This window comes from Formica exsecta, unplaced genomic scaffold (genome assembly GCF_003651465.1).
Source record: "Formica exsecta isolate Colony F162 unplaced genomic scaffold, ASM365146v1 scaffold222, whole genome shotgun sequence".
In the NCBI taxonomy this organism is placed as follows: Eukaryota; Metazoa; Arthropoda; class Insecta; order Hymenoptera; family Formicidae; genus Formica; species Formica exsecta.
In genome coordinates this window covers 1,092,264-1,101,546 of record NW_021849518.1, presented here as the reverse complement: position 1 = coordinate 1,101,546, position 9,283 = coordinate 1,092,264, and the positions used below count along the sequence as shown (strand labels likewise).

The 9,283-nt window shown below is 36.4% G+C and overlaps 1 protein-coding gene across 1 annotated transcript in view; it reads left to right on the top strand.

The window, feature by feature from the left end:
* Positions 1-5,935: 5,935 nt before the first annotated feature.
* The window catches only part of LOC115235450 (DENN domain-containing protein 5B-like), a 24,567-nt gene continuing 21,219 nt past the window's right edge, over positions 5,936-9,283 (top strand). The window contains exon 1 of the mRNA XM_029807264.1: positions 5,936-6,332. The gene's annotated coding sequence lies outside the window, so the exon portion shown is untranslated. The remainder of the gene's footprint in view (positions 6,333-9,283) is intronic.

Genomic DNA, 9,283 nt, shown 5'->3' with positions numbered 1-9,283 from the left:
CTACGTGCACCTCGGCTCCCACTCCTCAACACTCGGTCTAGATATACTATGTCTATGGTTAAAGCTCTCTATTTCCTCGTTTTCCACGTAGCATGACGAAAGAGAGCGCTATGCTATGTGCGAGCGAGAGAGAACGCAAGGGGCACGAAACAGAGTATGTCCTTTTCTACGTGCACCTCGTCTCCCACTCCTCAACACTCGGTCTAGATCAGTGCATACCACGATCTGCACATTTCGGCCGATTTCCGAGAGTCAACGCCTATCGCGCCCCCCTTGCGTCTTGAGATCCTCACCTAGCAACCGTAACCAAGCGCGCGGCGCTCTCAGGTACGGTGCATCTGTACTGTGATGCGGTTCCGTACCCCCTTACTGCCAAATATCAGTTTTAAACGCGATCTCTTTAGAATTTTTTCAAATAATTAATTCAAGAACAAAGTTTCAATACTCGATTATTAATTACATTTACGATATAATAATCCTAAAATATTATTAAATTATATTCGATAGATTAAATTTGTTAAATGTCTCGCGCGCAGACTCTCTTCCCGATATATAAAGTAATAAATAATTATAAATTTAAAGTTTTACAAAAAACGCTTTTATTAAAAGCACAAAATACTTATGAAAGATATTATTTAAGTTATGGACTGTTGGATATCTCCAGTATATGATGTCATTACATAAATTAGAATAACGTAATTATAATTATTATATTTTTAGCAATAGGTTTCCACATCACCCATGAGGTGCTATTGTTGACGCATTTTTTTCAATGGTTTCCTCCGTAGGCCTAGTCCACTAAAGAAGAAGAATAAAAAAAATAGCCACCAACTATAGGACTAAATAACAAAATTGAAAAAATATAAGTAATAATTTTAAAATTTATTAAGTTAAAATTTTGTACGGTTACGCCGTTCGCATGATTCGATGATGGATGGAATATCTATCTGAATATTTGAAGAACTTATTCGCATCAATGAAGATAATGATGTATCTTTCAAACGAGAGCGTCTGTCTGTTTTGATATATTTCATTTGGGAAAAATAACATTTATACAAAAATGATCTAATTCTTCTCGAGAATCCTCTTACCGTGCAAATCGAAGAACAAAATATAGAACTACAACAGGAACTTTGCGATTTACAATGTGATCTTTCCCTTAAAACGCGGTCGGAAAAGGGAATAGAGCTCTTCAAAATTTTAGACGGTCCCGCGGAAAGGGCCCCAGCGAATTATTGTTCGAATTACCAGGGGCGCGCGCACCCCCGTTACGACCGTGAGCGCGCCACCCGTCGACCACAGCGCGTGATTGGCCGCGATAATACACACCCCGTGTGCGCAGCCCCGGCTGGCCCACAGGTATCGATTCTGGATCGCGACGATCCGGGATGAGACTGGCGTGAGCTTGGGTGCGAGTAGGGGCGTGATTGAGAGGACTGCTTGTGGCGAGAACAATTGCGAGATCGTTGCTGCGTGAGCGAGCGACCCCGGTGAGGATCCCGGCGATCGACAGCGAAGGACTGTGATGTGAGCTCGAGAGGATGTCGCCGACCCCTGGCCGTCCCTACAAGAGGAAAAGAGTGCATCGCGTAAATTCGACGTATTATATCGGCTGTAAAGCACCGCGTCTCGAAATTGTGAGCGCGTTTTGGTGGGGATTTCCTCGCGATTCTTGCATGAATTGCGTGCGTGTGTGTGCCGAGCATTCGATTCTGCGTAATATGTCCGTCCGAAATCGAAGCACCGCGTTGTAAAGGCGTAATCGAGAGGACTACTTGTGGCGAAAATAATTGCGAGATCGTTGCTGCGTGAGCGAGCGGAGAGGATCCCGGCGATCGGCAGCTGCGAAGGACGGACCCGAGGGAGAGGACGTCAACGTCGCTGACCCCGTGTAACCACCTCGAGAGGAAAAGTACCGGTGAGGTTATCCTCCGCCATATTCGCCACTCGCGATCGCGCCCGGAATCGTTTCTTTCTGTCGTCGTCGCCGTGAATTCGTACTTTGGTGTACGGGCTAAGCCCGATTCTTTGGTGTAGATTTTCGCGTCACGGCCACGTCGTCAAGCGATTCGAGCCCCGGAGCCTCGAAAGTATCGGTTTCCGCGGATCGAGACATTACCTCGCGTTTTTATTAAACCGTGTGTCGTCTCTCTGGAGATTCGGATTCCGTAGATTATATTTGCGTTGGTTCTCGCACGTCTAGCGTTTAAGACTCGTTCGTACTGTATGTCGGTCGTCTGAGTGTGAGTGTGATTCGCGTCAATTTGTTATATTACTTTTGTCCTTCGTTTGTAAATCTTCGGTTGTAAAGCACCGCGTCTCGAGATTGTGAGCGCGTTTTGTGAGAGTTTTCTCGCGATTCTTGCATGAATTGCGTGTGTGTGCCGAGCATTCGATTCTGCGTAATATGTCCGTCCGAAATCGAAGCATGTCCGCGTTGTATTAATTGCCTGTTAATCTTAAGTTGTGTATTGATAATTTCGCGGTAATAGCGGGCGATAAGATCGCCGTTGGCGAGGCGATATCGAGAATTGATTCAGTCTTGCGCCCGAATTATAGAAGAACGTAATATTCAATTCCCGTGAACTTATGAACGTACATGAACGCAATTAGTTGCTGTAATGATTTTGGTCTCAAAATGTTTCTCTAATTTATTGCTCTCAAGATATACAATATCGAATTTATTGCTCAACGTTTGACTTAGAAAAAAAGAAGAACATACCAAAAACCACGTTCGACATAGGGGCACGGCAGCGAGAAGAATGACGGCTTTTATATAGAGTGCAACAATTACAGGAACAAAATAAAAAATTGCAATTTCAGCTGGATCAAGAACAGGTGAATTTTTATTCTTAGCTTTATATCTTGTTTCTTGATAAATTTTTAAGTGTGCATTATATAACTTGATATAAAATTTTTGAGTCCTTATTGCAATTATATTGAATTATGACATCAGATGCGAGAAATCGTATAACCTTTTTTTTGCGTATGTTGATATAAATTAGTTTTTTAAAATATACCGTTATTTATTTGTTTTAATAGTATGGATGGCAAAATATGTCAAAAACGAGCAACGGCTAATGGATTTTTTCGTCATTTTGCATTAGTAAATGTACATATGATTTTTATTTGCATGTATTTTGCGTTTTTAGCAAAAATAAATTCTAACAATTGATTGAATTTTAAATTTTAATTATATAGTTCTTTATTAATCCACGAATCTCAAAAAGTGGGTCTTATTTTATTAATTTATACTATTGAATACAAGTGTATGTGTGACAACATATGAAAAAAGCAATTTTAATAATTCATTTTTTTCAAAAAAAATACATGTGATTTCTCACTTGTAATGTCATTCAATATGATATCAATGAGAGATCTCAACACATAGAGTGTTTCTTAAATGGATATATTTTTTTTTATATAAGATACGACAAACTCAACAGCCACAAACGCAAGCACAACAACCTCATTCACAACAGGAAATCATTCACAACAGAAATGTAATGGGAGATAATCCGTATATTTGTATATCTATTCCACTGACGTTCCCATTTTTGATGACATTACAAACTGTGAGTGGAGAAACAAGAATACTAGACAGTACACCACCTCAGTCAAGCAGTTATGCACAGTCAACACCTTCTGTTGCTAATCAAATTGAAGCCGCTATCCAAACCCAAGCACTTGCTTTCATGTCTCAACAGCAATCTTGTCAGCAACAACAAACTGCCAGTGCTCAACAGAGCTTCAATTCTTCGCAAAATTATGCACATGCTTCATCAACAGATGAGAATTATGATACTAATTTTTACTACAACTCTTTTGAGCGCTGTCCTTTTTCGTTTTATTTATATATATATTGTTGCGCTCGCTGATTCGAGATTAATCGAAGCGCGCTACACATTATTTCAATATAAGAACCGGGTATAATTAAAACGGGTGAACTTTTACTAAAATAAACATGTGAAATTTGTAGTTACAGATGAACAATATGACAATCAAATACTAGAAGAATTTGGTTTAATGGATGGACCTACTCTATTGACGCAACCGGATTTTGATTTAACTGAGATACTGGCTTCGTTTGATAGAGACAATGCTACTTAGTTAGCTACTTAGATAGAGACAATACTATTTAGTGACAAGGTTGATGACCGATATAGAGAACGAGTTTTAGATCTAAAGAACCCCGCACTAATCATATGGAAAATCTGTCCCGGTCAAATCAATTGGTTTTTACATATGTTGTAGCTTATGACCTACTGAACAAAAGATGTAATGGGCACAAAGCTCAATAATGGACAGTTATCGAGTTATAACCAGTCAAACATGAAAAATTCGGGCTGCCGAATAGTCAAATCTCGGAAGGTATTGATTTTTTTGAAAAATGTTTGAAACAAACATAGTAGGGTTTTACAAAATCTGTTAGTTGGTGACATTATTTGTGAATTTTGAATGACCTTGAAAAGCTCCGTGAACAAAAATCTTTATGTGTCACAGCAGAGATAAGGACCCCACGGTTCGTCACTCCCGTAGTATTTTTTGACTCCAAACCCTCTCTGCTGTGTGTGTATGTGTGTGTGTGTATGTGTGGGGTAATAAAATAAATGATCTTATTGTATATTACTCATTATTTGGATCCTGCTGTGGTGGTCTCTGAGCGGCATCTAATATTGTGTTCAATAATGATGAAGAGGGATAATGAACATTGGGCTGGTGTCGTGCATATCCTAAATACCACAATACGCTGGTTACATGTGCACATGTACCCACAGTCCGTGCGCCTGACTTACAGGTGCAGTAATAACCAAAAATCGCCTCCCTCTCATCATCTATATTATCTGCATCTCTTATGTTGTAAGCTATAAATATTTGATGTTTTGTAGCATTACGGAATCGTGAAAACACTCGCACCCTTATGAAACCTTGTTCATCAAACAACGAATCCAATTGAAATTCTTCTTGTGCATCACGCTGCATCTTATCTTGAATATAAGATCTTGCTAGACGAACCTGAAATGTACCAATAGTCAAATCTCCTAACCAGAGATGGTAAATCGTGTATATTAGTTCTCAACAAGTTTTAGTAGAAAAAGGTTCATCAAAAATATTTTGAAAACGTCTCGAATTTAGCTACACGAATATAATAAAAAATAGGCATTTTTGTGGAAGATTTTTGTTGACGGAGCTTTTCAAGGTCATTCAAAATTCACAAATAATGTCACCAACTAACAGATTTTGTAAAACCCTACTATGTGTGTGTTTGTTTCAAACATTTTTCAAAAAAATCAATACCTTCCTAGATTTGACTATTCGGCAGTCCGAATTTTTCATGTTTGACTGGTTATAATTCGATAACTGTCCATTATTGAGCTTTGTGCCCATTACATCTTTTGTTCAGTAGGTCATAAGCTACAACATATGTAAAAACCAATTGATTTGACCGGGACAGATTTTCCATATGATTAGTGCGGGGTTCTTTCAGTAATAAATTTTAATTATCAGTATTAGATTATATACATAAATTAATAAAGAAAAATAAATTAATAAAAATTAATTAATAAAAATAAATTAATACAGAATATATGGACATAAAAATTAATCATATTTTTATATGTCTATGATATTAAATCGAGCGATCCGAATAATATCAGAGTAAGTAGCAATGCGTCATAGTTAAATTGTTGTTGCTCTTTTTTGTGCCTTTTTTAAATTATATTAATTATTACTATTATTGTAGATTATAAATTGTTTAAATTTCTTTAGAATATTAAAATATCGTACGGAGGTTGTGAGACACAATCCGTAATAGTCGGTATGTGCTCCGAGATGAAATTAAATCGCGCGCCAAATCGCGGCGCGTTCGACGCGCCTTGCGGTCAACTTCAAGCGCCGCGGTAAAAGATCAATCGTCCGCGGGAGACCCGCACTCCGCGCTCTGCAGCGCTCCGCTTCGCAGAGCGAGAGCACCAGCGCCAGGTCGTTTCGTGCTGTTCCGTGCGCGTCGCGTGCCGTATGCAGCGGCGCTCGCTCAGCTGTTGTCTCGCCGTGAAATGACAGTCTCGCGTCGCGTCGGTGGTGCGCGATGTGGAAATCAATTTCGTGAAGCTCGGCAGCGTGAAGCAGCGTGAAGCAGTGCTGGGTGAAGTGAGCCGCAGAGCATCGCAACTACCGTGTTGCAATCAAGATCAAGACCCCCGCATCGGAAAAAATGAACGGGAGCTTGGGAATAGCGCGCGGCTCGGAGCAACATCCGCAACGGTTTGCGGATTACTTCGTCATATGCGGCCTGGACAAGGACTCCGGCCTGGAACCGGACAAGTATTTCGGTAAGTCTCATACTTTCCTTTGCGTAATTTAATACCACTCTCGTCGCTATCTCGCGATTCTTTATTTTCGGTGTGCAATAAATTGAGAGAGAAAGAGAAAAAGAATGTGTGTGTGTGTGTGTGTGTGTGTGTGTGTATTTCATATTAACAATGAGATAAGTTGAATTGTCATGGAAAACAAAACTTCTGTCAATAATAGGATAAAAATATTCTTTAAAAGAGAATTCTATAAATATAATATAATAATTTAAATGAAAAAATATTAATTTTTAGTTTGCAAGAGAAAATCTGTAATCATACAAAGTGAAGGATGCTACTTTGCTATATAATGTGTTTCGAATCCATCGGTAATATTTGAGTAAAAGAAGACATTAAGATAAATATATAACCGATGATAAAATATTTTATTAATAATAACTTTGAGCTTCTTTTTCAGCATGATAGCATGAATTTAAGCTTTACACAATATAAGCATCTAACAAAAGCTTTAATTAATATTAAAGATTTTAATCCTCGTTTAATTCAATTAAACGGTGTTGTATGTAAATTTATTAACCTATCAAATGTTAATTTTGAGCAAATTGAATTAAAAATGTAGAGTTTTAAACATATTGCAAAGCCGATTCATTTAAATTTTGTGAATTAATAATTTTTTTTTTTTACAAATGGCCATGCAATTAACGTTAATGAAATGGGAAACATGTTTTAAGAATAGAATACATAAGGTGCAAAAAAAGTAGGTTTGTTCGTTTCAGCACTACTTTCTCATACTTTCTGCATTCGGAATGAAATAAACTTTCGGGACTTTCGGGAAAGAAAAAGTGCAAAACACTATATAGAAAGTATAGCTTTCCTAACATAAATCAAGAGAATGTTTAATATTTGATTTCTTTGTGAAGAGTAGCTGAGTTCATAGTACGCGAAATGGACCGCGCGGTCGATCCCGTTGGCTCTTTGTCGTTTAGGCTACCGTATACGCACCGCCCGAATATAGGGAGCCTTACAATACGCGGGTGTAGCATCCTCCTGAGAGAGCGCCGTCTCGCTCGTGCGGGACGGTTTTCTGCGAAAAGATCGTTTTACTGAAAGAGACTCCCTTGAGAACTCCCGCAGCTAAAGGCGCTTATATCTCATGACGAGTTGTTTCGCTGTCAGCTGTTGGCCAACATCATCATTGTAATTCCGGGACTCCAAAGCGCCGATATTATTTGCGGCTCTTGCTTGGAGGTTTTAAAATCTGGAAAATAATAGATAAATAAGAATTAATTAATCTTGAAAATTATATATAAATGAGAATGGGGAAATAAGAAATAATATTATAAAGGAACGGTATTTACTTACAATTATATATAAAATTATTATTCTTTTTATTTTCTCACATAATTGAATACTAAAATCTGAGAAAATTGCTAGCTTTCATATGATATAATATAATTTAATCTTAATCTCTGATTTCATATAATATAATTTGATTATCGGTTTTGCATAAAGTTTATGATTAATTCTTAGCAAGATTGGCAGCCTCCAAGACCAGGAGTGTAAAAATATCCGTAAAAAGAGATAACGCATGTCTCTGAGAATAAGGTCAAAGTTTACATGTATGGGGAACAACATTTCCATTTTATTACATAGGATATTTCCGTAAAGAAATTCTTTTTCTTTCTTTCTCTCCTCTCTCTCTCTCTCCCGGGAAGCGAATAATATCTTGCGAATAAGATTGATGACAGAGAGATAAAAAAAATTGGAATCCTCTTTCGGATTTAATGAAATTACACAACATTAGACATGATTGTTCAAGAATAAGTAGAATAGAAATTTAGATTTATAAATTTGTATTCGAGAAATGCTTATTTTTTGTATCTTAAGCAAAAAAATAAATTTAATTCTCACAATTCAAATAATAGTTTTTATATAGTAGTAAGAATCTAAATGTTTAATATATGCTGTCGTTTTATCACAATGTGTGAATGCAGAATGCATACGTTATTTTCTTCCTATATTTCTTTAATTAATCTCTGCCACTTTTAATTAATCTACATGGCTGATTTCTCTCTTAGCTAACTTGCCAAGTTGCACATTTTGAAATATTAATAACTAGCGATTCTCGAGCACAACACTTCACCCAGTTTTATGACAGTTCTTCATTTTCTGCTTCAAACGGAATACAATAACTCGGTTGTCTAAGCGACTCTTTGTTAGGAGTATTAAATATACACATATAATTATTCATTGGACGCATCGATGAATATTTCTCCGAACATTTCTTTTTATTTTAGTTTATTATTTGCAAGATGTAACGTAGCAAATGTACATTTTCTGATATCAAGAAAAAAAAGACAGATATAATTATCAAAATATTTAAAAATCTTTTGCGCGTGTATATCTGAACTGTTTTTTTTTTTTACTATTTTAATCAGCCATTAAAATATAATAATATATAATTCTTAATATAAGTTTATATTTATTTTTATAGCTTTTAATAATAATATTACTCTCTTACTTATATAAGTTTTAATGTGAATTTCTTCTTTTTCTTTTTAGCAAACTCTTCTAGTTCTTTACGCCTTCCTTTTTTTACAAATATTAGCTGTCGATATTTTTCTCATACTTCATTTCTTTCACTTAGATCCTCACCCTTCTTTGCGTATGTCCAATGATTTGCAGAAGGGTTGCATATTACCCCTTAAATACGTATTTTTAGTCTATTGGAGAGAGATTTTAGGTATCTACAAGATATTATTATAATATAACAAACACTATAAAATATTTATGTGTTGTATCGATAAATTTGGACCAGCTATCGATAAATTTATCGTTATGAATTTGTGGAAAGCTACTCCGTTAAGTACCACTTTATTCACAAAACATATAATACAACAATGTTTCATATAAATTGCGAATAAAATTACAAAAAAAAATAATGTTTAAATAATTTAATATTTAATATTTAA